The 26,755-nt window shown below is 51.9% G+C and overlaps 1 pseudogene; it reads left to right on the forward strand.

Moving 5' to 3' along the window:
* The first annotated feature begins 1,236 nt into the window (after positions 1 to 1,236).
* LOC145521870 (sodium- and chloride-dependent glycine transporter 1-like) lies at positions 1,237 to 22,804 on the forward strand (annotated as a pseudogene).
* The last annotated feature ends 3,951 nt before the right edge of the window (positions 22,805 to 26,755 follow it).

Genomic DNA, 26,755 nt, shown 5'->3' on the forward strand with positions numbered 1-26,755 from the left:
AGAGGGAACTCAGGATTGCTCTTGATGCGCTGCAGGTGAAAAGGGCCCCTTCTCGCCTTGAGGGAGAAATCTCGTGGATGCTCTCGCATTGTGGCAGGAAGCTGGGGGTTCTTCTCAGTTTGGGACGGGTATCTCGGAGAACACCTGGAGTCACATGAAAGGAGTCAAGCGTCCTTTCAAGTTGAGAGAGGAACCCGGTGATTGCTTTCAAGACCCTGCAAGGGAAAAGGGCCTCATCTCGCGATGAGCATGGAATCACGTGGTTTCTCTCGAGTTGCTGCAGAAGCTCTCGAGTTGTGATGAGTACCTCACCCAATTACTCCTGTGATCTCAGAGAAGTCAGGATGCCTCCTTTCGAGCTGTGAGGGACACCTTTGGGATTCCTCAGGAGTCGCTGCAGTGGAGTGTGTCCTCATCAAGCATTGAGGCAGGAAACTCAGGGTTCCTCTTGAGGTGGGACAGGTATCTCAGGTCACCTTTGGAGTGGCACAAAGGCAGTCAAGATTCCACTGGAGTTTTGAGAGGGAACTCAGCGTTTCTCTCAAGTCACTGCAAGGGAATTGGGCTTCATCTTGGGTTGAGGATCGAATCTCATGGTTTTTCACGCATTGCAGTCGAAAGCTTGGGGTTCCTCTCGAGTACTGATGGAGGATCTCAGTGAATCTCTCTTGTTGCCTCGTGGAAGTCAGGCCTCCTTTGGAGTTGCCAGGGTCATCTCGGGATCCTCTTGAGTCACTGCAAGGGAATTAGGCCCTATGTGCCATTGAGGGGGGTAATCAACCTTTTGTCTTGTGGCAGGAACTGCCCATTTCCTCTCGAGTTTCAATAGATGGGACAGGCCTCTTCTTGAGGTGCGAGGGAAAGTAATGTTTGCTGTCGAGTGGAAGCAGGGGACTCGGCCCTCATCTCGAGATGAGGGGGGTGGGGTGTGGGGAATACGAGGCTCCTCTTGAATTGTGTCTGGAGACTCGGGGTTCCTCTAAAGTTTGGACAAGTATCTCAGGAAACCTCTGGAGCTGTCTAAAGAGAGTCAAACTTCCTTTCAAGTGCCAGAGGGAACTCAGGATTCCTCTCGAGGCTCTGTAGGTGAAAAGGGCCCCATCTCACCTTGAAGGAGAATTCTCGTGGATGCTTTCGCGTTGTGGAGGGAAGCTCGGGGTTCATCTCAGGTTGGGCCTGTATCTCGGGGATCACATGGAGTTGCATGAAAAAAGTCAAGCCTCCTTTCAAGTTGGGAGAGGAGCCCGGGGATTGCTCTCAAGGCTCTGCAAGGGAAAAGAGCCTCATCTCGCGATGAGCGTGGAATCACGTGGTTTCTCTCGAGTCTGCGGAAGCTCTCAAGTTGCAACAGGTATCTCACCAATCACTTCTGTGATCTCAGGGAGGTCAGGATGCCACCTTTCGAGCTGTGAGGGGCACCTTCGGGATTCCTCTGGAGTTGCTGCAGCAGAGTGGGTCCTCATCAAGCGTTGAGGCAGCAAACTCAGGGTTCCTCTCGAGTTGGGACGGGTATCTCAGGTAACCTCCAGAGTGGCACAAAGGCAGACAGGATTCCATCCTAGTTTCGACATGGAACTCAGCATTTCTCTCAAGTCACTGCAAGGGAATCGGGCTTCACCTTGAGTTGAGGATCGAATCTCATGGTTTTTCATGAGCTGCAGTGGGAAGCTTGGGGTTCTGCTCGAGTTCTGACTGAGGATCTCAGGGAACCTCTCTTGTTGCCTCGGAGAAGTCAGGCCTCCTTTGGAGTTTCCCGAGTCAGCTTGGGATCCTCTGGAGTTCCAACAGCTACCTCAGCAAATCTCCCCTGTGACCTCAGGGAAGTCTGGATGCTTCCTTTCGAGCTGCCAGGGGCAACTTTGGGATTCCTCAGGAGTCGCTGCAGCAGAATGGGTCCTCATCAAGCACTGAAGCAGGAAACTCAGGGTTCCTCTCGAGTTAGGATGGGTATCTTGGGGAACATCCAGAGTGGCACAAAGGGAGTCCAGCTTCCATCTGAGTTTTGAAAAGGAACTCAGCATTTCTCTCAAGTCACTGCAAGGGAATCGTGCTTCATCTCGTGTTGAGGATCGAATCTCGTGGTTTTTCACGAGTTGCCGCAGGCAGCTTGGGGTTCCTTTCGAGTTCTGATGGGGGACCTCAGGGAACCTCTCTTGTTTCCTCTGGGAAGTCAGGCTTCCTTTGGAGTTGCCAGGGGGAGCTCATGTTGCTCCCGAGTCGCTGCAAGAGAATTGAGCCCCACGTGCAGTTGAGGGGGGTACTCGATGACCTTTTGTCTTGTGGCAGGAACTACACGTTTCCTCTCGAGTTTCAATAAATGAAGACAGGTATCCTCTTGAGGTGCAAGGGAAATTACGGAGTCCTGTCGAGTGGAAGAAGTCGACCCAGCCCTCATCTTGAGGTGAGGGGGGTGGGACACGGGGCTCCTCTCAAATTGCGTCTGGAGACTCGGGGTTTCACTGGAGTTGGGACGGGTATCTTGGGGAACCTCTGGAGCTGCCTAAGGGAGTCAAGCTTCCTTTCAAGTACCAGAGGGAACTCGGGATTGCTCTCGAGTCACTGCAGGTGAAAAGGGCCCCATCTTGCCTTGAGGGGGAATCTCGTGGATGCTCTCACGTTGTGGCAGGAATCTCTGGGTTCTTCTCAGGTTGGGACGGGTATTTCAGGGAACACCTGGAGTTGCATGAAAGGAGTCAAGCCTCCTTTCAAGTTGGGAGAGCAACCAAGGGATTGCTCCAAGGCGCTGCAAGGGAAAAGTGCCTCATCTTGCAATGAGCATGGAATCACGTGGTTTTTCTAGAGTTCCACACAAACACTCAAGTTGCGATGGTTACCTCAACCAGTCTCCCCTGTGACTTTAGGGAAGTCAGGATGCCTCCTTTCGTGCTGGGAGGGGTACCTTTGGGATTCCTCAGGAGTCACTGCAGCGGAATGGGTCCTCATCAAGTGTTGAGGCAGGAAACTCAAGGTTCCTCTCAAGTTGGCACGGGTATCTCAGGGAACCTCTGGAGATGCCTTAAGGGAGTCAATCCTATTTTCAAGTGCAGAGGGTACTCAGGATTGCCCTCGAAGTGCTGCAGTTGAAAAGGGCCCCGTCTCACCTTGATTGGGAACCTCGTGGATGCTTTCGCATTGTGGCAGGAAGCTCGGGGTTCTTCTCAGGTTGAGATGGGTATCTCGAGGAACACCTGGAGTTTCATGAAAGGAGTCACACTTCCTTTCAAGATGGGAGAGGTACCCAGGGATTGTTCTCAAGGCCCTGCAAGGGAAAAGGGCTTCATCTCTCGATGACCATGAAATCACGTGGTTTTTCTCAAGTTGCAGCGGAAGCTCTGGAGTTGCGACGGGTACCTCAGCGAATCTCCCCTGTTACCTCAAAAAAGTCAGGATGCCTCCTTTCGAGCTGCAAGGGGCACCTTCAGGATTCATCAGGAGTCGTTGAAGTGGAATTCGTCTTCATCAAGTGCTGAGGGAGGAAACTCAGGCTTCCTCTCGAGTTGGAACGGGTAACTCCAGGAACCTCTGGAGTGGCATAAAGGGAGTCAAGGTTCCATTCAAGTTGTGAGGGGCAATTCAGCATTTCTCTCAGGTCACTGCAAGGGAATCGGGCTTCATCGTGCATTGAGGATCGACTCTCATGTGTTTTCACGAGTTGTAGTGGGTAGCTGGTGGTTCCTCTCGAGTTTTGACCCGGGACCTCAGGGAACCTCTCTTGTTTCCTCTGGGAAGTCAGGCTTCCTTTGGAGTTGCCAGGGGCAGGCAGTGTTTCTCCTGAGTCTCTGAAAGGGAATTAAGCCCCATGTGCAGTTGAGGGGGTGGTACCCGATGACCTTTTGTCTTGTGGCAGGAACTGCGTGTTTCCTCTCGAGTTTCAATGGATGAGACAGGCCTCTTCTTGTGGTGTGAGGGAAAGCAGGGATTCCTGTCAAGTGGAAGCAGGGGACTTGGCCCTCATCTCGAGGTGAGGGGTGGTGGTTGTGGGGAACATGGGGCTCCTCTCAAATTGTGTCTGGATCCTGGAGGTTACACTCGAGTTGGTATGGGTATCTTGGGGAACCTATGGAGCTGCTGAAAGGGAGTCAAGCCTCGTTTCACGTGCCAGAGGAAACTCAGCATTGCTCTCGAGGCACTGCAGGTGAAAAGGGCCCAGTGTTGCGTTAGGGGGAATCTCAGGTGTCCTCTTGCATTGTGGCAGGAAGCTCGGGGTTCTTCTCAGGTTGGGACGGGTATTTCGGGGGACACCTGGAGTTTCATGAAAGGAGTCAAGCCTCCTTTCAAGTTGGGAGAGGAAGCCGGGGATTGCTCTCAAAGCCCTGCAAGGGAAAGGGTCTCATCTCACGATGAGTGTGGAATAACGTGGTTTTTCTCAAGTTGCAGCGGGAAGCTCAGAGGGGCCACCTGTCTGGGTCAAACCCATGAGCACAAAGTGATTCTTTTGTGGGCACCTCAGAACCAACAACCTCTGCAAGGATTCTTACTATCAGTGACAGGCCTTCGACTCAGAAGGTAAATAAGAATGGAGGGCTTAGAATGAGGAAAATTATGCAAGGATAAAAAATGTTGTGCAGCGTTAAACATGTCTCCCCAGCCTTGGGCATTGCTGTCCAGGAAGTTAGTGGAGGGGAGTCCCCATTGGAGAGCTGGAAGGAAACTAGAGCCCCCCGGTTTCCCCACAAAGGGACCCTTCCCTCTAGTGTTCTTGGAGGAAGGTGGGCTTCCTCTGTCCTTTGCTGAGCACCACACCCTCACCAGTCAGACTGCCTGCACATAGCTTGCACTGGAGTGAAAAGTCAGAGGCCTAGCTGTGGACCAGGCCCCCATGGCAGCATTCCCTCCACAGCTCCTGAATGGAGCTCCGAAGGGCTGGGATACAGGGCCAGGGAGCAGTGGTGGTGCTGCTTCAGCTGGGAGCTCCTCCCACCACTTTGAGGGCATCAGTGCACCTCCTTCTTCACAGCAGACCCTTCGTGTTGTCTGTTACTTCCTGCCACAGTCCCATCCCCAACTCCAGTTCCAGGCTCCAGGCCCCCAGGCTCGGGCCTTCAAGGGGCACAGCCAGCATGGCTGAAGTGTTGAGTGCAAGGCTCAGAAGTGTGCTGCTCGTGAACACCACCACTGACTCCTGAGGGCTCAGTCAGCCTGTGACTCACTGCTGGCCACCCTCCCAGGCCCCTCCACACCAAGGAAGGGGTAGAGACCCCAGAGGCCCAAGTCTCATCCTACTACACTTGGTCAGGCTTTGAACATCAAACCTTAGGACCTCGGGTTCTGCAAGAGTCCTTGCCCTTGTTCTACCCGTGAGGCCACCCTGGATCCTCAGTTGTCTCTCTTACGGGTATAACTGCTGCTTCGTGACCTCATCCATGTACTCTGCAGCTGCTGCAATCCTCCATTATGCCCCTAAGTAAACAAGCTTAGACAGAATAAAACTGTTATTGTAGGATCAACCTGTAGGAAGCCTGTTTGGCTGGGTTTTGTTTGGGAATGGATAAACTACAATAGGCAGGCCTCATGCCCTCTGAAAAAATGCCCCCTGTACCCCATGCTATTGCTAGGCCTGTCCCCAAAAAATACCCTAGAAGGTGGTGACAGGCTTAACGAGGATTCTGTAGGGACCTGTCACACCAGGACTAGGAGTTGCCCTCTCCTAGGGCCAAGGTGGCCTTCAAGCCTCTTCATCAGGGCAGGCTTCTGTGACCTCATCCTGCTCCCACCTCAACCCTAGTCATCCTTTCAAGCTCATGTGTCTTGAGAAATTCCTCTTTGTGGTCACGTTGAAGTTGCATGTCAAAATTATGTGTTTATCTCATTAATGGCTTACTTCCCCCTGGACTTCTAGCTCTGAGTGGATTGGGGTATGTTTTGTTCCCATCTGAATTTCCTGAGCCTGAGGTAGGGCCTGGCACATAGTAGGTGCTTGTAAACCTCCATGGATGAATGCACACAGGCTCTGCTGGTCGGCTCTGGGTGCTCTGTGAAGGGTTCCTGGTACTGGGCCCCAAGACTCCCAGGCCCACGTGAGGCTCAGGGTCTCTTCTGGGCAGTGCTGCATGGGAGGTGACACTTTTGCACACAAGGGTGTCTGTGCAGTAGTGTCCATGTGCTGTACATGCCCGAAGTGGCCCCTCAGATGCGCCCACTGAGAGCAAAGTGTGAGTGGCTAGGAGGGCCACCATCAGGTGCTGGGGCCTCTGGGTCTGCCTTCACAAATAGGCCTTCCTGGAAGGCGCAGGCCCAGTGAGACCATTCCCCCACTCTGCGCCTGTTGGTCAGTGTCAGAGTCCAGCAGCATATCAAAGCATCAGGTTCGTGTGTTTATTTGCCTGTGTGCCATGAATCTGTCTCTTTCAAACTGAGGGTCAGTGTCACTACCGTGCTGTCCCTCAGAGGTCGTGCAGCTATGTCTCTGATCCTGGGTGTCCTCAGGGATACCTGGCCGTTTCTCTCAGGAGAACAGCCCACCATTGGGAGACTGTCTCTGTCACTCAGGGACTCTCTGGGATTCTCTGTTGGTGACTCTCAGGGTCCTCCCTTGCCTCTTAGAGAGACTCTTCTGAGCCCTCAGGCTCTGGTTCAGGGGGGTTGACTCAGTGGGAGGGGTGGAAGGGACATGGCATGGGGGATGGGTCTCCTCACACTTATAAAGGGACTTACTGGGTTAGTCCCAACTGTGGGGTTGGGGTCCTCAGTGGGGCTTCAGTCCACCCAGTCCAGCCCCACAGCTCCCCAGGCAAGCAAGCCCACATCCTTCCTTTGGGGTGAACCCCCTCATCAGCCCTTCCTGACCAGCTTCCTCTTCTTCAGCCCATGCTCTCTCAGCTCAGAGACCCTTTTCCGGAGTCAGTCCCTCTAGTTCCCCTGAAGGAACTGGAACTAGAACTCCCCAGAGTCTGTCCTCCAAGTCTGGCATGGGGCCTACAACTCTGATCTCCTCCCCCAACTCATGGCCAGCAACTCCCCCTGCCAACACAGGTCAGCTTCCCCAGGGCTCCCCTCCTCAGTCATGGGCAACTAGAGAATTAGAGATGGCTCCCCTGGCCCTCCCATCCTGAGTCCCAGAATGCCTTCCTCAGGTCTGGCCCAGCTCAGTTGCTTCCCCCTTCTTGTACCCTACAGCCCTGACCACCATGTGCCTCCTAGAAAAAGCCTTCAGCTGCAGGAGGGGCCCAGCGTCCCCTCCCCCACAGACACCTGCCATGGGCAGCATGCTCAACCTGGGGATATGGTGGCAGCGGGTTGTGGGGATGTCTGGACACAGGCCCATTTATGCTCAGCCCAGCTTGACTGCTTGGTATGAGGCTCAGCTGTTCCCAGATCCTCACCCAGAGGGGAGAGGGGAGGCTTCAGAGGGGCTGGGGGCTCTCAATTCGAGCTCCCTCTCAGTGTCCCACCTCTCAGATGCTGACAGCAGCTCCTCAGGTGGGCTGGTGCCTCCAGCACACGGTGCTGGGAGGCTGGTGAGGGAGGCCCAGCTTGGCACCCCCTGGCAGCCACTCTTTCCTCTGTGCTCCTCTGCCAGTCCTGCCTGCAGTTTCTGCCAGCAGAGCGGACGCCCAGGGTAGGGGTCGGGGCCTGCAGGGTCCACAGTGTCCCCACTGTGGGAGGCCTGAAGGGTCAGGCACCTCATGCCAATGCCTTGCTGATGGTAGCTTTTCTCCTGTCTGCACAGAATGGTGCTATGCCCAGCGAGGCCACTAAGAAGGACCACAGCCTCCATCGGGGCAGCTGGGGCAACCAGATTGAGTTTGTACTGATGAGTGTGGGCTATGCTGTGGGCCTTGGTAATGTCTGGCGCTTCGCATACCTCTGCTTTATCAACGAAGGAGGTACCCAGTGGGCACAGGGCAGGGGCCACCCACATGGATAGAGCCCAGCCACCAGGGCCCAGCCACCCCCTTCTGGCACAGACCCCACTCCAGACAGGCTGGCCTCTGGCCCTAATCTCCTTTGCCACACCCCTGGCTTAGGTACCCTTTACCCCCTGATGTTGGCGGCCTAATCTCTCGAGGGGAGGAAAGGTAGAGAGGAAAGCAACCCAACCTCCCAAGTCTCAGTTTTATACCTCCTGCATTTCAACAGCCACCCCCAAAATGATTCAGGGGATATTTGAGGACCCCATCAGCTAATGTGTGTGAAATTGCTTGGCTAAGTCATCAATTCCCACCCAAACACGGCAGCTCTATGACCTGGGTTCAGCTCAGAACAGATTTCCTGGGAACCCCTGTCAAGTTCAAAAACAGGCCGTGAGCAGTGTGCCTCAGACTGAGGCTCCAGTCCAGGGCATGGCACACCCTCTTGGAAGCCCAGCCAATTGCAAAGGTTCTGCTGTCGGGTTCTGAGCAGGAAGAGGGTGGGATCCCCCAAAGCTGGCCCTGAGCTAGCCCTCTCTATGCCCACCAGGAGCCTTCATGTTCCCCTAATTCATAATGCTTATATTCTGTGGGATCCCCCTCTTCTTCACGGAACTCTCCTTTGGCCAGTTTGCAAGTAGGGCTGCCTGGTGGTCTGGAGGACCAGCCTCATGTTCAAAGGTGAAGCCTGGATTGGGTACACACACATGCACGCACACACACACACACACACACACACACACACACAGAGGCTTCTGGATGCCGTGCTGACTTACCCATCTGTATAAAGACTGCCAACCCTATGGAATCCGGGTGTTGACCCGAGGCCCGCATCGATGGCCAAGGCCAGGGACACATGCTGGGATCCATTGTTTACTTGACCTCCACCCTCTCCTTCTACCACATGCATACACAAAAGCCCTTCGCCCGCCTTCCCCACACAGCTCCCAGCTCGCTCCTGCCAAGGCTTTGACCTGCCCCTTCTGTGGCCCTCCACGAAATCCTACCAGTTAAGCCCTTCAAAATTAGCTTCACGTCCTTCAGCTAGGTGTGTGAGGCTGCTCCTGCCCCTCCCATCCCCCAGGTGTGGGCTACAGCGTAATGGTGGTGTCCACATACATCAGCATCTACTACAACGTGGTCGTCTGCATTGCCTTCTACTACTACTTCTCGTCCATGACGTCCGTGCTGCCCTGGACCTACTGCAATAACCCTTGGAACACGCCCGACTACATGAGCTTGCGGGATAACCCCAACATCACCAACAGCTTGCAGCCTCCTGCTTTGCCTGACAATGTCTCTCAGGCACTCAACCAGACCCTCAAGAGGACAAGCCCCAGCGAGGAGTATTATAGATGAGGCCCCTATGGGACCTGGGCTTCTAGGGGTTACCCTAGGAGCCTATCTTCAGCTCTCTGTCTTCGCCGAAGGGCAGTAGTCTACAGTCTAGGGACAGTGCCAGGAACGGAGCAGGGCAGAGGTGTGGGAAGAAATGTAAGGAGCTCGCAGCCCACTTCAGGAGAGGCTCACACACAAGCTTTGTGAGTTTGTGAGAGTCCTTACACAGCAGCATGGAGGCTCCAAGAGTCAGGCAGATCAGAAGAGGAGGGTCGGGGCAAAGAGGTGTGGCTTCCTGGTAAGCAGAAGAGCATGAGCAGAAGCCCTTAGTCTCAGATGAGCCTGAGGGAAAGCCATTGTGACGAGGAGTAACAGGTGTGTGGGGAACTCACCAGCCATGTGGTAGCCTACAGGGAGTATATGACTTTTGGAGGGCTTGCAAGTATGAAGCGTGGACCTAACCCAGCAGAACCAAAGAAGAGCTGTGGAAGTTTCCTGAGCCCAGAGCTGTCATTATCAAGTTGTGTTTGGGAAGGGCAGCCTGGGACCCCTGAGCTCTGTGGTGACAGAGAACGGAGTCCCAGGGCTATCTTGAAGGGAAGCTGTTACTGGGGCGGTTTGAAACATCTTGTCCCAGCTGGGTGGGTGTGAGGGCACAGCAGGACATCCTAGAGGAAATTCCCCACGTCCTGTTGGGGAGCTCATGGGAAGAGGGCTTTGTGGACTGGTGGGCAGGCCTCGTTCATTCATTCCACAAACATTTATGGCGTCCACTCTGCCGGGCCCTGTGTGCCCATGGGGTGCGAACAGTCCTGAGACCACACCACGACGCAGTCACAGTCTAGAAGGGAGATGGGTAGTTAATGCTATTTGGGGCAGGGGCCTCAGTGCAGGTATATGCAGGTGTGTGGTGAGGGCAACAGAAGGTGATCGAGGAGGCTTCCCATGGACTTCTCTCAAGGTGCAGTGTCTAAGACTCTGAGCTTACAGTGCCTCCACTGCAGGGGGCACAGGTTCAATCCCTCCTCAGGGAACTAAGATCCCACATGCCAAGCATAACACAGTCAAAAAATAAATCATAGGAAAAAAAAAAAAACCAACAAGACTTCCCAGAGAAAGGAAGTATAGAAGGATTGGGGCAAATGGGCAGATGAACTGCAGCCAGGAGGTGGCAGACTGGAGCTGGGGTTGGGAGCAGGTAGGACAGAGAATTGGGACAGAGGAGGTCAGGGCATCAAAAGGCACAGGGCTCCCCCTGCCGGTCAGAGGGTTTGAGGTCTTCTCCACGTTGTGATGGAGAGTCAGGGCTGAGCGGTGGAGGTCCCAGTGACATTTGAAGTCCTAGCAGGTCCACGCCCTCTAAGCCGAGGGCCAGTACTCAGAGCCTCAGGGCCCAGTGTCCCTGGGCTGCTGCTGCTGCATACGTGCTCAATTGTGTCTGACTCTTGGCAACACCATGGACTGTAGCCTGCCAGGTGCCTCTGTCTATGGAACTTTCCAGGCAAGAATACTGGTATGGGTTGCCATTTCCTACTCCAGGGGATCTCCCTGACCCAGGGATTGAACCAGTGTTTCTGCACCTCCTGCATTGGCAGGCAGATTCTTTACCCCTGAGCCTCCTGGGAAGGCCCTGTGCTGCGCTATAGACGTTCAAAGACAGTTAAGAGGTGGTCACCATCCTCAAGACTCATGGTGGACACCATAGAGCCGTTGCCTCCCAGTGAGGTTTGGGCAAAATTACCTCTGGGCAGATTCAGTCGTTCAGTCATTGGACGGATCATTTCCTGAGCACCAAGTAGGTCACGAGAACTGTACTCAGAGCAGGAACAGAGCGGGGAGTAAGAGACTCTGCCCACTTAGTTATTCTGCTACATTTGGGGCATGGTGTGGACTGGGCAACTTTATCTAGACTAGGGAGAAGCTTCTGGAAGGTTCCAGAAGCACAAAGTCCGGAGATGCTCCAGAAATTATCACCCCAGGGGCTGTCTTCCAAGGTGGGGCTACTGCTTGGCAAATCTCAGGAGATTTTATCCAGTGCAATTATAGGGGAATTTCCCTCCAAGAAAACTAGCCATGGGTCAGGAGGTCCACGGGATGGCCCGCTGAACTCCACTCCTTGTCTGAGGCTGGAGCCAGGCTTCCATAAGGAACCGCAGTCTCAGGCTGGACTCCTTCCCTTCAGGATGGCTCCATGCTGCCCCCTCCTGGAAAGCCTAGGGAAGTGACCTTTTAGAGGGTTGCCCAAGCTGGCTTCAGCAAGATGAGGTGAGCAAGCACCCCCATTTCTGGGTACCTACTATGTGCTTATTGTTAAGTTGCTCAGTCGTGCCCAACTCTTTTGCAACCCCCTGGGCTGTAGCTCTCCAGGCTCGTCTGTCCATGGGATTCTCTAGGTAAGAATACTAGAGTGGGTTGTCATTTCCTTCTCCAGGGGATCCTCCCAACCCAGAGATCAAACCTAAATCTCCTGCATTGGCAGGTGGGTTCTTTACCTCCGAGCCACCAGGGAACTATGTGCTAGGCATATTATATGATATCACCCCCATATTCAGATTCAGAGACTGATTCCCCAATGTTAAGGAACTGGGCTGCAATGCTGTGTCAGGATATACATGTGTCAGGATATGCATGCCCTGCTGTGCCTGGTACCTAATATGAATTAGGCTGATGATACTCTGCAGGTGTTCTGGGTCCACAGTCTCCAGTGAACCTTTGGAAAGCTGAACAATCTCATTTGAGCCCCACAGCAACCCCATTAGATAGTGTGTGCCGGTTTTATAAAATATTCCCGTTTTACAAGTGAACAAAGCAAATCAAGAGAAAGATTGACTTCTTTAAAGGAGAAGAGCTCTTCGGGCAGATTTCTGAGCCCACATCTGCCTTTTGCCTACCCTTTGGCCTCCAGACTTCCCTGCCCTCACCATGTCTTTACAGCATTACCTTACAGTCCTCTGAGAGCTGATCTGATGCCTGTCAGGCAGGCCCTAAGCTCAGGCCTATGCCCTCATCTCCCCCAGCAGACACCTGACACCCAATGGGACTTGGATCCCAGCACCCCTCTGTCAGTGTCTTCATGCCAGCTCTAGAACCACACAGACCTAACTCAAATCCTGGCTGTGCTACATGCAAGCTCGGCCTTGTGAGGTCACCAAACCTCTTTAAGTCTCAACTGTTCATCAATTAAGTGGGAGTGGTTACAACATCATTCTTGTTACAAAGATATAGCAGAAATCACTAAGAACAGTGACGTGTGCTCAGTAAGCATAGTGATACCCACTGCTGGAGATGCAGTGAAATAGACAAGAGTGTCCTGTTCTCAAGGCATTTACCATCTGGTTGGGGAAATTAAAAAATAATGCAGAATAAGTCCAGAGATGTTGTGTGAAAGCCAGCTTGCAAATATGTGTGGTTCCAAAAGTTTTTCAGTTAGTTCTTTGGTCTCAAAAGCGCATGGTCTAAAACCAAAACCAAACATTAAATATGGTGCCATAAAATGAAAGTTAGAGTTCAGAAGATTAGCCTTCCAAACTCTTTTTTTAAATTTTTTTTATTAAATAAATTTATTTATTTTAGTTGTGGGCTAATTACAATATTGTAGTGGTTTTTGCCATACATTGGCATGAATCAGCCATGGGTTTAGATGTGTTCTCCATCCTGAACCCCCCTCCCTCCCCATCCCATCCCTCTGGGTCATCCCATTGTCCCAGCCCTGAGCATTTATCTCATGCATCGAACATGGAATGGTGTTCTGTTTCACATATGATAATATACATGTTTCAATGCTATTCTCTCAGAACGCCCTACCCTCACCTTCTCCCTCAGAGTCCATAAGACTGTTCTATCCATCTGTGTCTCTTATTCTGTCTCACATATAGGGTTATTGTTACTATCTTTCAAATTCCATATATATGCATTAGTATACTGTATTGGTGTTTTTCTTTCTGGCTTACTTCACTCTGTATAATGGGCTCCAGTTTCGTCCATCTCAATAGAACTGATTCAAATGTATTCTTTTTAATGGCTGAGTAATATTCCATTGTGTATATGTACCACAGCTTCCTTATCCATTCATCTGCTGATGGTCATCTAGGTTGCTTCCATGCCCTGGCTATTGAAAACAGTGCTTTGATGAACATTGGGGTACATGCATCTCTTTCAATTCTGGTTTCCTCGGTGTGTATGCCCAGCAGTGGGATTGCTGGGTTATATGGCAGTTCTATTCCCAGTTTTTTAAGGAATCTCCACACTGTTCTCCATAGTGGCTGTACTAGTTTGCATTCCCACCAACAGTGTAGAGGGTTCCCTTTTCTCCACACCCTCTCCAGCATTTATTGCTTGTAGACTTTTGGATAGCAGCCATCTGACTGGTGTGAAGTGGTACCTCATTGTGGTTTTGATTTGCATTTCTCTAATAATGACTGATGTTGAGCATCTTTTCATGTGTTTGTTAGCCATCTGTATGTCTTCTTTGGAGAAATGTCTGTTTAGTTCTTTGGCCCATTTTTTGATTGGGTCATTTATTTTTCTGGAATTCAGCTGCAGGAGTTGCAATTTTTGAGATTAATTGTTTGTCTGTTGCTTCGTTTGCTATTATTTTCTCCCTTTCTGAAGGCTGACTTTTCACCTTGCTTATAGTTTCCTTTGTTGTGCAAAACTTTTAATTTTAATTAGGTCCCTTTTATTTGTTTTTGCTTTTATTTCCAATATTCTGGGAGGTGGGTCATGGAAGATCCTGATGTGATTTATGTCGGAGAGTGTTTTGCCTATGTTTTCCTCTAAGAGTTTTATATTTTCTGGTCTTACCTTTAGATCTTTAATCCATTTTGAGTTTATTTTTGTGTATGGTGTTAGAAAGTGTTCTAGTTTCATTCTTTTACAAGTGGTTGACCAGTTTTCCCAGCACCACTTGTTAAAGAGATTGTCTTTTCTCCATTGTATATTCTTGCCTCCTTTGTCGAAGATAAGGTGTCCATAGGTGTGTGGATTTATCTCTGGGCTTTCTATGTTGTTCCACTGCTCTATATTTCTATCTTTGTGCCAGTATCATACTGTCTTGATGACTGTGGCTTTGTAGTAGAGCCTGAAGTCGGGCAGGTTGATTCCTCCAGTTCCATTCTTCTTTCTCAAGATTGCTTTGGCTATTCAGGGTTTTTTATATTTCCATACAAATTGTGAAATGATTTGTTCTAGTTCTGTGAAAAATACCATTGGTAGCTTGATAGGGATTGCATTGAATCCATAGATTACTTTGGGTAGTATACTCATTTTCACTATATTAATTCTTCCAACCCATGAACACAGTATATTTCTCCATCTGTTTGTGTTCTCTTTGATTTCTATCATCAGTGTTTTATGGTTTTCTATATATAAGTCTTTTGTTCCTTTAGGTAGATATATTCCTAAGTATTTTATTCTTTTTGTTGCAGTGGTGAATGGTATTGTTTCCTTAATTTCTCTTTCTGTTTTCTCATTATTGGTGTATAGGAATGCAAGTGATTTCTGTGTGTTAATTTTATATCCTGCAAATTTTCTATATTCATTGATTAGCTCTAGTAATTTTCTGGTAGAATCTTTAGGGTTTTCTATGTAGAGGATCATGTCATCTGCAAACAGTGAGAGTTTTACTTCTTCTTTTCCCCTTGTATTGTATGCTGAGCCCTTGCAATCAGAAAATAATTCAAAGCACTACAAGTTTAACATATGTAACTCGACAAAGTTTTTACAGAGTCTTTTGAGCAAGGAATGGGTTCTTTACCTTGAATGCTGGTGCTTAAAGTAAATCACCTCTCAGTTGTAGCAGTAAGACCTGGTGGCTATTCTGGAAGGCAGAGCCTCCCAACACAACGTGCCCTAAATAATGTGCCAGTTCGGTCGGGCCTGGGCAGCCCAGAATCTCCAGCTCTGCTGCCTTCAGCTTTGAGTGGCCTTGTCTATTTGCCCCATGGGCCCAAACTATTTTTTTCTGCATATCCCAAAGGGAAAAAATTGGAAAGCACAGCCGCAAGGGGCCAGGAGCTACTCCTGGGAGGAGGGGGTGGATCTTATTCATCCCTTTATCTTTAGTTCCCCCATGGACTGAGAGCCTGGGAAGTTTCTGACCCTGATGCCTGTTGAGTGTACCAACACAGAGGCAGGAGTTTGGCACAGACAGATGTGTTGGTCAGCGCCCTCTGCACGTCACAATATGAAGGGCAGCCTAGGAGAAGATTTGAGGCAGAGGAGGCCTACTAAGGTGCTTGCAAGTCTGACAGACCAGTGGGCTGACCAAACACACAAATCCCGGATGTGGCCACATTGTCCCATGAGGGGCCATGGTGACAACCCATCACAAGGTATTAAACATGTTTTCATGAGGTTTGAGAACTGAGTTGGCAAAAAAAAAAAGTAAAAAGAGCCAAGAGTAGAGGACAGCCTATGAGTTATGCTGAGAAGTCTTCACTGAAAGAGGGGAAAGGAGCCTGTATTTTTCTAAATGTATCTACAGATTATCCTAGGTTGAAGTTATGATGCCCATTTTAAAGACGAGGAGACTGGGGGTCAAAGTTTGTCTCCTGCTCATCAGTTCTAGCCTGGACAACTCCAACAGCTAAGTCAGTCCCCCTCCAGATACTCCCCTTTATACTTCCCAGTCCATTTCCCATGATGTCAATTCATTCATCCATTCAGCAAATGCTTATTGGGCATGGCTCTGTGCCAGGCACTTTGCGAACCACTGGAAGGATATGAGAGTGAACAAAAGAGACAAAAACGCTTCCTTTCATAGAAGGCAGATAACAAACTGAATAGTAAAATACACAGTTTGATAGAAAGAGACATATTCTGGAGGAAAACACAGCCAAGAATGGGGTAAGGTGTGCCAGGCTGGGGCTGAGGTTGCAGGTTTAATCTGAGTATCCAGAACAGGCCCCTTTGCAAAGAGGACACCCAAGTAAAGATTTGAAGGAAAGAAGGAGGGAGGCAACCATGTCGACAAGCCTAACTGTGTAATTTGTAGGGCCCAGCGCAAAATGAAAAGATTGGGCCTCTTGTTCAAATGCCTTCAGGATTTCAAGATGGCAATGGCAGGACATTAAGCCAAGCACAAGGCCTCCTAAGCACAGGGACCTGTGTGCCTGAACAGATCTCACAACCATGTGGACATGTGGAGATCTGGGGAAAGAGTACGTCAGACAGGGAAGAGCATGTGTAAAGGCCCTGAGGTGGGAGTGGGCCTGGCACATTTAAGGAACAACAAGGAACCCAATGCAGCTGGAGCAATGAGTAAGGTGGGAAGGAGCAGGAGGAGAGGAGATTTGAGAGATGGCAGTTAGGACATAGTGGATCATGAAGGGCTTTGTAGCCACTGTATGGGCTTTGTTTTTTCCATGGCCAGAAATGGGAGCTCCTACAAGGTTTTGAGCCAAGGAGAAGCCCTGAGAGACCTCTTCTAAAAACCCTCCAGAAGCTTCTTGCTGCTCTCGGAATAAAATCCAAACTTCTCCATCTTGACTTCACAACTTCTCTTGATCTTGTTCCTTCCTATCTTCTTCATTCTCTATTCCCCTTCCCTTCTCTTCCAGCCTTCCTGAGTTACCAACATGCCCAGGCAGTTCCTGATCCTGTCCTGCTGGGTCATGACCCCTCCCTGACACATGTCCTCAGCCTGGCATGTGCTTTCATTTCTCTTCACTTACTTTCTCCGCATCCCTCAAACTTTGGCTCAAGCCTCCCCTCTTCCAGGAATACTTCCAGTGTGTTCCTCCCCATGGGGTTAAGACACTCCTGGCAGTGCCCACAACACCTGATTTAGGTCAATATGCCCAGCATCTAGCAAGGGCTTGGCACATCAACATCCAGTAGATTGAAGAAACCCAGCTGGCATGGTATAGGGCTCCAGAGAGAGTCATGCATATTCAGGAGAGGAATTCAGTTTCAAGTCTAGGCTTGTGTGCTCCAGTGTGTGTGCTAAGTCACGTTAGTCATGTCCAGTTCTTTGTGACCCCATGGACTATAGCCCTGCATGCTCCTCTGTCCATAGGATTCTCCATGAAAGGATAGTGAAATGAGTTGCCATTTCCTTCTCTGGGGGATCTTCCCAACCCAGAGATCAAACCCCTATCTCTTATGTCTCCTGCATTGACAGGCAGGTTCTTTACCACTAGCGCCACCTGGGAAGCCTCTGTCTTTTCTGAGTACTCCAATGACTCCCTCTCTTCATCAGAGTTGTAGGACTAGTGTGGGTGAAAAGGTCACAGAAGGCTTCCTGGAGGAGGTGAAGCCAGATAGGGTGCGTCCAGTCAGGAGGAGAGGGCCTTCCTAAAGGAAAGGCCTGGGCTGGGTCTGAGCAGGGACAGAGACCTCCACACCCCAGGGGCTGAGGAAGCCAGCCCAGGCCTGGGGTGTGGCCTGCAGGCACCCTCGAGGATCCTGGGAAAGGCAGCAGGCAGAGAGGCCTGGGAAGGCTGGGGCTGGGGCCTCGCCAAGGCTCTCATCTCAGACAAGCCGGCTGCTGGGACTCCGTGAGAAAGGAGGGAGCTGCAAGGCTGGGCCCTGGCCTTGGGAATGTGTTGCTGGATGGTGCAGCTGGCCCTCAGTGACAGAGTATCCCCTTCCAGGGTCAATGTGCTGAAGCTGTCGAATGACATCGGAAACTTCGAGGAGGTGTGGTTTCACCTCCTCAGCTGCCTCCTTGTCTCCTGGGTGGTCGTCTTCGTCTGCCTCAGCCAAGGGATCAGGTCTTCAGGAAAGAAAGTCCCCCTCCCTCCAGGATCTGTGTCCATCAAGAAATATCCTGCCTCCCCTGCCTGGGTTTTGTGTGTGGAGGGGTGGGTGGGAGAATGATGAATGCATGTCGGAGGGAAAGAGGGACCAGGGGACCCGTGGTGGTTGAGGGGGAAGGTTGGGGGGTGTATTGGGAAGAGCCCAAAGGAGTCCAATGGGGCCCCTCTCACCCCCAGGTGGTGTACTTTAGGGCCACATTCCACTATATGGTGCTGACCAGCCTGTTTGTCCGTGGCGTGACCCTGGAAGGAGCCTCCACGGGCATCAAGTACTACCTGACCCCACAGTGGGACAAGATCCTGGAGGCCAAGGTGGGCCGTGGGTGGAAGGTGACCTAGAGGTACAGGGAGGGGCAGAGAGGCGCCAGCCTCTGACCACAACTCCTCCCTCAGGTATGAGGGGACGCCGCCTCCCAGATCTTAAACTCGCTGGGCTGTGCGTGGGGTGGTCTCATCACCATGGCTTCCTACAACAAGTTCCACAACAACTGTTACCGTTGAGAGTCTCTCTGCCAGCGCTGGGGCTTCCCCCTGTTCCTGCCCTTTCTTCAGCCTGACCCTGCTTCCCCCAGACCCACCAGATCCAGTGCAGCCTTCTGGCCCACCAGCACCCTCCCTTCCACTCACAGCCTTGAGATCTTGGCAATGCCGGGTCTGGTTCCAGTCACTGCAGAACAGAGAACACTTAGGCAGAAGAGAGAAGGGGCGACGTTAGTGATGCCCCAGGGGTCTGTAAGGACTCAAGAGCCTCACTCTTAAAGAGGCCCAGAACAGACCAGAGAGGAGATTGGGGGTACTTTTGTTCCTAGAACTTTCCCTGTCTCCAAGTCTGCTGGCCCAAATTGGGCAGGAGGAACTAAGCTGCGTGTCCTGACCACATGTTTCCCTCCCCATTAGACACAGTGTCATCATCAGCATGACTAACTGTGCCACCAGTGTCTATGCCAACTTTGTCATCTTCTCCATCCTGGGCTTCATGGTTAATCATCTGGGTGTGGATGTGTGCAACATGGCAGACCACAGCCAGGGCCTGGCCTTTGTGGCATAACCAGAGGCCCTCACACTGCTGCCCATCACCCAATTCTGGTCCATGCTCTTCTTCATGCTCATCTTGATGGGGCTGGGCACTCAGGTGTGAGCTGCAGGACTCGGGCCTGTGGCTTGGGGCGGGAGGAGGCGGGGCCAAGTGTAGGCCCCTGCTCTGATGGCCGTATCCTGCAGTTTTGCCTCCTAGAGACGCTGGTCACAGCCACTGTGGATGAGGTAGGGAATGAGTGGATCCTGCAGAGAAAGATTTATGTAATCTTGGGCGTGGCTGTGGCTGGCTTCCTTCTGGGCATCCCCCTCACCAGCCAGGTAAGAACCAAGGGAAAGGCTGGGCTGGAGTTGCCAGGGTATGGGGGGAATACAGCAGAGAGAAGGGGACTGTAGCCTCAGGCACCCCCAACTCAGCTGCCCACTGGCCCGTAGACAGGCATCTACTGGCTGCTGCTGATGAACAACTATGTGGCCAGCTACTCCTTGGTCATCATCTCCTCTATCATGTGTGTGTCCATTATGTACATTTATGAGAGTTCTGGGTTTCCACCAGTATTCAACACCTGGAAGACAGACCCCCCAGCAGAGAGTGGAAGTGGTGGAGGGAAAGCCCACCATGACCAGGAACAATATACTAAGTCTCATGAGACAACTTGCCATGGTTTCATTATTATCCTCACTTTACAGATGAGGAAACTGAGGCCCTGAGATATTAAATAATTGACCCAAGGTTATATAGCTTCCAAGAGTCAGAGCCCTCATGCAAAGCAGGTGGTCTGATCTGGAGCGTTCATGCTGGGCCCATGCTGCATTAGAAACAAGTTCAGGAGGAGGAGTGGTCTGTGACTACAAACCTTCTGATTTTGTTCCTTTATGATCAGGGTGAGAAGTTGGGGGTGGGGATGGGGGTGGGGCCTGGGGGGGATGGATTTGCTAGTGTAATGGTCCCTCCTCAGAGAAGAGGCAGGGCCGTCTCTGAGTGACAGAGGGGTCGGCCCGATGATCAGGGCAGTGTCTGGAGTCATGCCCCCTGTCATGCCAGCTCCTCTGTGCCACAGAGAGGTCAGCACCAGATTTCCACATTGGCTCATGTTTCTGGGAAAAGAAAAAGGCCCCTGAGGGGCTGAGAACTCCATCACATGGGGTGTGGGATCTTCCCAAGCCTGGCACAGGCACCAGCTCTGGTCACTGGCCCAGCTTTGAAACAGGAGAGGAAGTGTCCTGAAAGCGGTGGGAATCAGGGGAGGGCAGATGCCACCATCAAGCACTGTGCCCTCGGGGGTTGTGGCTTTGGCCCAGGACCTTCTCTGGGGGAGCTCATCCTCCAGGGCTCCCAGGAAGCTGCCACCCTGTGGGGAGACCCAGAGCACCACCCAGGCAGGGCAGGAGGCAGGAGGCAGCCTGGGTCTAGTGTCTCCAGGAAACGGAGGCAAAGCCTGCAGCATCCTCTCTGTGCTCAGAAAGCCAGGCTGGAATCACCTTAGGGTGAGGATGCCAGGCTCTGTGGACCATGTGCTTCCAGGCTGTTAGTTTTCTTTTGGATGCTTTACTTCTTCATAGTGCTGAAAAGATCTTTTTTTTTTTTTTTATTCTACAAACTCCATCCTTCTATCAGCTCAAATAAAGAATTTGTCCACATGTGAAATCAGGCTCTAGTTCCATTTAGGAAACTTGTTATAAGTTCCTCTAAGTTCAGTATCCCCTGGATGTGGGTCTTGACTTCTAAAGTTTAGTCCCTAAAAAGGCTGGAGGGGCCTGAGCTCCAGGATGTGGCTGACGGCTTGGGAAGTGTATGCTGAGGCCTCCTGGCAAGCAGCATCCATTGTCCCAGACCCTACAAGTGGTGCATGAACCACCTGCCCATCTTTCTGCTTCCTGCAGTATTTTTGTTGTTGCAACTCTAGGCTTTAACTCTGGTGTCCGTTGCCTCTTTCCAAAGCAGTTTCTGAGAGCACTCCCAGCTTGACACGGTTTCTGGGCTTTGGAGCCTCCCCCCTGCTGTCCATCACCGTCTCTGCAGCCATAGACTGGCAGGACTACTCCCTTTCCTTCCCCCATTGCTCCCACATCCCTGTGTAAGTCAGTTCAGATCAGCACATGAGATTGTGCCAGGCGCTGTGCTGGGCACTGGAGACCTAGAGTTGATGCAATCCCAGGAGCTCCTAGGTCTGGAGAAAACATTCAAAAAATGCTTAGTAGATGGGAAATGCCATTGAAGCCTTAAAGGCCACGGATTTGGCCTTAATTCAGCAGGCAGTGGGGAACACTGCAAATCTTTGAGTATAACTGACTTCCAAGGGCCACGGCAGCTGAACAGCTTCTTGCCTGCTTCAGGATTATCCAGAAGCCAGGCCCCTCCCCTTCCACAGTGCCCAGCTGCCCATCATACCCTGGACCCCTGGTGCCATCAGCTTCTTCTGCTACCCAAAGGTTGATGTCACCCCTGCCCTCCCTGAATTGTCTCTTTCTAGTCTGGGAAAATGGAGAGGGAGGGGAACAGTGCTGATAGGAGGCCTAAGGCCTGCATGAGGCTGGGCAGGACTCATGCCCACTCCCAACCCCCACTCTTTGCAGTTGATTCTTATCTTCCCGGTGATCGAGTACCAGGATCCATCACCTACAACCAGTACAGTTACCCAAGCTGGGCCGAGGCCATTGGCTTCCTTATGATTCTGTCCTTGTTGGGTGCATTCCATTCTATGCCTTGTTCCACCTAAGGAAAACAGATGAGGACACCCTCCTCCAGGTGAGGGGTGGTATATCAGGGTCCATCTGCAGTCCCATCCTCCCTGTCTCCACCCTCACTTCACACACTTGGGGGCCTCGCAGCAGGTATCCAGCAACCTTGTCAATGTGGAACACGTTTAGATGGTCCTTGATGATGCTGAGGTCCCGGTGACAGCTGCTGGCAGATGAAGCCAACTTCACTCTCCCATGCTGCTTCACCCCAGGCCTTCAGGACACAAACACCATTTCTCCTAGACAATTTTTTGCTTTCTCACAAAGACAACACAAGATGGTACTAAAAGGAGGAGATCTGGAGCCTTGGATTGCACATGGGTCCTGCCACCTTTTACTGTGTGGGAGTCTGGGAAAGTCAATCATCCTTTTTGAGCTTTAGTATCCTCACCTGCAAAATGGGGACATCACCCCCTTCATAAGGATGTGTGAGACGTAAGTTGCTACCATTCACTGATGAACACGCTGCTGCTCATTTATCTCATTCAGTCCCTAGCCCTCTCTAACCCAGTCCTCGCAGCCTGGCTATCCCAGCCTGAGGGACAACTGGCCACTGGATGAAGTCTTTCCTTCCACTCATATCTGCGTGTAGTTCTCCCTCTTCCTGCAAAGCGCTTCTCTTTGTATCTGTCTGGAATTCTGTTCCTCGTACTCCAAAACCCAGAGCTAACCAAGCTCCCAGGATCAACACGTGTTTCCTGGGCCTCTGCAGCCCTCATGGGCTGACCCCTACCACAGGTGGCTGTAGAAGTGTCAGTCTGAGACCAGGAGTTCCTCCATGCCCGCAGGGAAGGGGACTGAGTTGGACTTTCTGTGAGACCATTGGATTAAAGCTGACCCAGTGGGGCTCTCCTGTCCTGGGTTCCTCTCTACCAGCTCCCTGTCCTCTGAGCCCCTGGTGACCCAGCTCTACATATGTATAAATAGAGGCACTAGGTCCCCATGAAAGGAACCCCCCCCACCCCCACCCCTGGTGCCACCAACCATCCCAGCTGCTCCCAGGCTTGGAACCACCCTAGCCAGCTGCGTTCCTGCATGGCCCTGTCCGAGGAGCTGCTTAGGCATGAGGGAGGCAGCTGAGCTGGCCTGGCAGAGACCATCTGGGCTGGGAGTGGTGGGGAGGAACACGTGCAGCAGGCATGTGGGCCTGGGCATGTGCTGGGAAGTGGCTTGCCCTCCATGGGGCACCTGCCACATGGAGAGCCCAGCAGAGGCTCCAAGGATGTCACATGGTAGACACTGAGGAGACCCAGGGGGCCTATGTCTTCACACCCAAGCCTGGGGCAAAGGGGGATGGAAGTGAGGACCTCGTGGCCAGGGCCAGCTGCTTACTGCTGCATACCAGGACAACTGGCAACAGAAGTCACAGAACTGGGAGTGTCCCAGTGCCCCTGGTTTACACGCATGGCCCACGGCTCCCTCTGTTCTGTCCCACCGTGACCTCTAGAGAAGGAACATCCTTCATGATCTGCCCTTCGGGGACCACGGGCAGCTAATGAAGTCCAGGTACAGCTGCCCAGGTTAGCTAAGAGGGATGACGCTCCTCAGAGACAAGCGCTACATGGAGGCAGCACTGGTTCCAACTAAGTCCTGAGACTAGTGTAGCCCAGGGTCATAAGAAAAACTGAGAAAGAAGCAGGAATAGAATCTCGAGCAACCACTGGGGGTGCCCAGGGGACCTGCTATGGAGCCTCAGATGCAGCGGCAGTGGGTAGATGTCACAGGTCAAAGGGCACGAAGGAAACTACGCTCTGGCTATCTTTAGGCATATCCTGGTACTGGGAACAGGCATCCCAAGGCGGCATTCCCTTCCACAGATGGGATAGCCTTCAGAGCCTGGGGTCTGGGAAGCTCAACCCCAGCAGGGGTTCTGGGGCCTTGAGATTCAGGCTCTCTGTGCTGCCCACGGGGGTCCCACATCACCCCTGCCTGCCCGCCCCAGTCCTTTCAGGGTCACTCCAGAGAAAGCAGAGCAGCCAATGAGTACTCAGAGGGTTTCTTAAGTTTCATGGGACTCAGAATCTCCATGGAGGGAGGGGCAGAGCTGCACTCCACTTTCTGCTACAGGCCCATGGCAATTCCAACACTTCTGGCAAGAAGGAAGCCAGTCTTGATCCTATCGTGGCATCCACTCCTCCCTAGCAAGTATGCAGGTCTTGAGACCTCCGTCTCTGCCCACATCTGAGCACTCAAGAGCTCAGGCTGGCTCAGGAATACTTTGAGAAGCCTAATTCATTCAGACTTGTTCCAATCAGAAGTGGGCCAGACCAGAGTGGGCCTGAGGGGCTGGATACTGGAAGTTAAGGACCAGGCAAGAGAGAGGGTCTTGAGCCTGGAGCACAACTGTTTGGCTCCCTCCCCAACAGCATTTCTCTGGACTGAGGACTTCGGAGTCCCAGAAATCCCTGGTGAGAGACAGGGATTGTTTGGGGAGGGCTCAGTAAGAGACCCTAAGTCAATCAGTCTTTCACTGAATGAGACAGCAACAGGAGAATCCGTATGGGGAAGGGAGGAGCCAAGGGAAAGTCCATGCTTAGCCACTGGCTCCCTCCCGGTCAGCTGCCCCGTCTCACTGATCCTTGAGGCAATATCCCCAGAGAAGGAAGACAGCAACTGCCCTTGGGGTATTTTCCTGGCTTCTGATTCCCGACCTGGCCTGCTCCAACCATCCATGAGCCATCCATCCATGAGCTGGCTCTGCTCTTGCCTTCTGCTTCGCACCACCTCTCTTGTGCTCTGAGGCAGTGAAGAGCCATGACTTGGAGAAAGGGGAGAGGGATGTTTCATGAAAGACTTCACAAGAGGATTCAATATGAAATGTTCTACGCTATTTTTCGAGTGGAAGAAGAGAAAAATCAGTCTCTGAGGACTCCTTGATCAGCCCCTACTGAATGCTCCCCACAGCAGGCAGAGCACAGGATGAGGGTGCTGGGGTGTCAGCCACAGGACAGTACTCCTGGAAGGATGGACTGCAGCCTGATCTCCAGGGTATCTTGTGATGAGGGTGGGGAGTGTGCTTCCTGCCTCCCAGAATAACTTTCGGGCTCTGTAGCAGAATCTGCCTGCTGTGGGCTCTGAACCATGGCAGTATCTAACCTGCTAGGTGCCTGCAATAGTCCTAGCACTCAGGAGTCCTGGCAGTGCCAGACTTGGGGTCCCGTGGAGCCTCGTAGGCCCTCCTGTCGGGGCCAGCAGATGACAGCAGGCCCCAGAAGGGATGGATGGTGCTCATGACCCCCACCCCCTCGCTGCAGTCTGGTTCCTGTACTCACCAGCATCTCTTTGGCACCTTTTCCTGCCATGGTGGTGGTGGGTTAGGGGCTCTGGAGTCCCGGATCACACTCGCAGGCTTTGTTTCTAACACCTTTCAGAGTACAGGCCCCCAGAGCTGTGGAGACAGCAGAGAATGAGGTGAGGATTTGGCCTGGGAAAGGCAGAGAAGGACGTGTTTGGCTCTCCAGAACAGGTAGTGCAGGGCCCAGACAACCTGCCGCTCTTCCCTCCCATCCTGTTCCTTTCTGGATGACCCTCAATCCAGTTCCTACCTCACTCTTCTCCAAACATTACCCCTGAAACACTTGGTCTCCAGGCTTCCTGTCCCAATGGGCAAAGATTTATTTTTGACTCTCCAGATGCCCAATTCTATTTAAAAAAAAATGAACACAGAACTGGGACAGGGTCCAATTCCTTCATCGTCTGTGTGAATGGCCTCAACCTTTCCCTGAAAGGGAGTCAGCTTGGATCAGCACATGCTCCCCCACCTTGCCCCAGACAGGCGGCCAGGATGGGCCTTCCCTATCCTGATGCTGCTCAGCCTGGGCTCCAGGCATCTGGAGTTACATCAGTAACTTGGACCAGAAGCTCTGGGTACAGCAAACACAGCATGTGCAGTCATGCCTCCATGCCCTTGCTCAGAAGAGCCCCTGCCGAACATCTTCACTCCTGCTCCCCAGGTGAAATTATACAAACTCTTTGGGACCCTGCTTCAGTGTCACCTCTCCTCTGTTGCTTTTCCTGACAAGGCACCCACTCCACTCCAGAATGAACAGATTGCTTCCTCTTTTGTGTTTTGTGCTACCAGTGTTCTTATAAACTCACTGTAGACATATTTGCTTATGTCTGTCAACCGTGGGCTAGGCAGTTCCCTGAGGGATTGGATGTGTTTCATTGACCCTTCTGTGCCCAGTTTTGCTTGCAGAAAGTGTTGCTGGAATTGAGTTGAAGAGAAATGGATAACACTGAGGCCGTGGAATCAGGAGCCAAGTCAGCTGCAGAGATCTTTCACAGTTAAGTGGGGCTGGCAGTGGTGGGTGGGGAGCAAACAGACTGACAGGAGGCACGGCCATGCATCTGCTGGCATCTGAAGATTTGATGTTTGACAGATGCAGATGGAAGACAAGGTACTTTTTGACATGCCACAGGAATGGAATCATGCCACAAGAACGGAATCAACCTTCGAGAGCTGCAAAGAACGCTCTCATGGGAGGAAAACCCATGGTCAGATGGACAAGGACGTTCACCCTTCATAGGACCTGGTAACAGGAAGGACTGGGGTCTTCTCTGGGTACTCTCATGGAGTGGACTCCACTGCAAAGGCTATTCTGTGTCACTCGGCCCCCCTGACAGCCACCTCAAGAGTTCACAGACCCAGGAAGTCATTGAAAAGCTAGAAAAGAGGAGGGAACAGTTTTTCTTTGCCTCTGCAAATCCACCCTAGGTTCAGTTCAGTTCAGTCACTTAGTCCTGTCCGGCTCTTTGCGACCCCATTAACTGCAGCATGCCAGGCCTCCCTGTCCATCACCAACTCCTGGAGTTTATACAAACCCATGTCCATTGAGTCGGTGATAACATCCAACCATCTCATCCTCTGTCGTCCCCTTCTCCTCCTGCCCTCAATCTTTCCCACCATCAGGATCTTTTTTTTTTCAAATGAGTCAGCTCTTTGCATCAGGTGGCCAAAGTATTGGAGTTTCAGATTCAATATGAGTCCTTCCAATGAATATTCAGGACTGATTTCCTTTAGGATGGACT

This window comes from Giraffa tippelskirchi, chromosome 9 (assembly GCF_054371585.1).
Source record: "Giraffa tippelskirchi isolate mGirTip1 chromosome 9, T2T-mGirTip1v1.2.pri, whole genome shotgun sequence".
Taxonomy (NCBI): domain Eukaryota; kingdom Metazoa; phylum Chordata; class Mammalia; order Artiodactyla; family Giraffidae; genus Giraffa; species Giraffa tippelskirchi.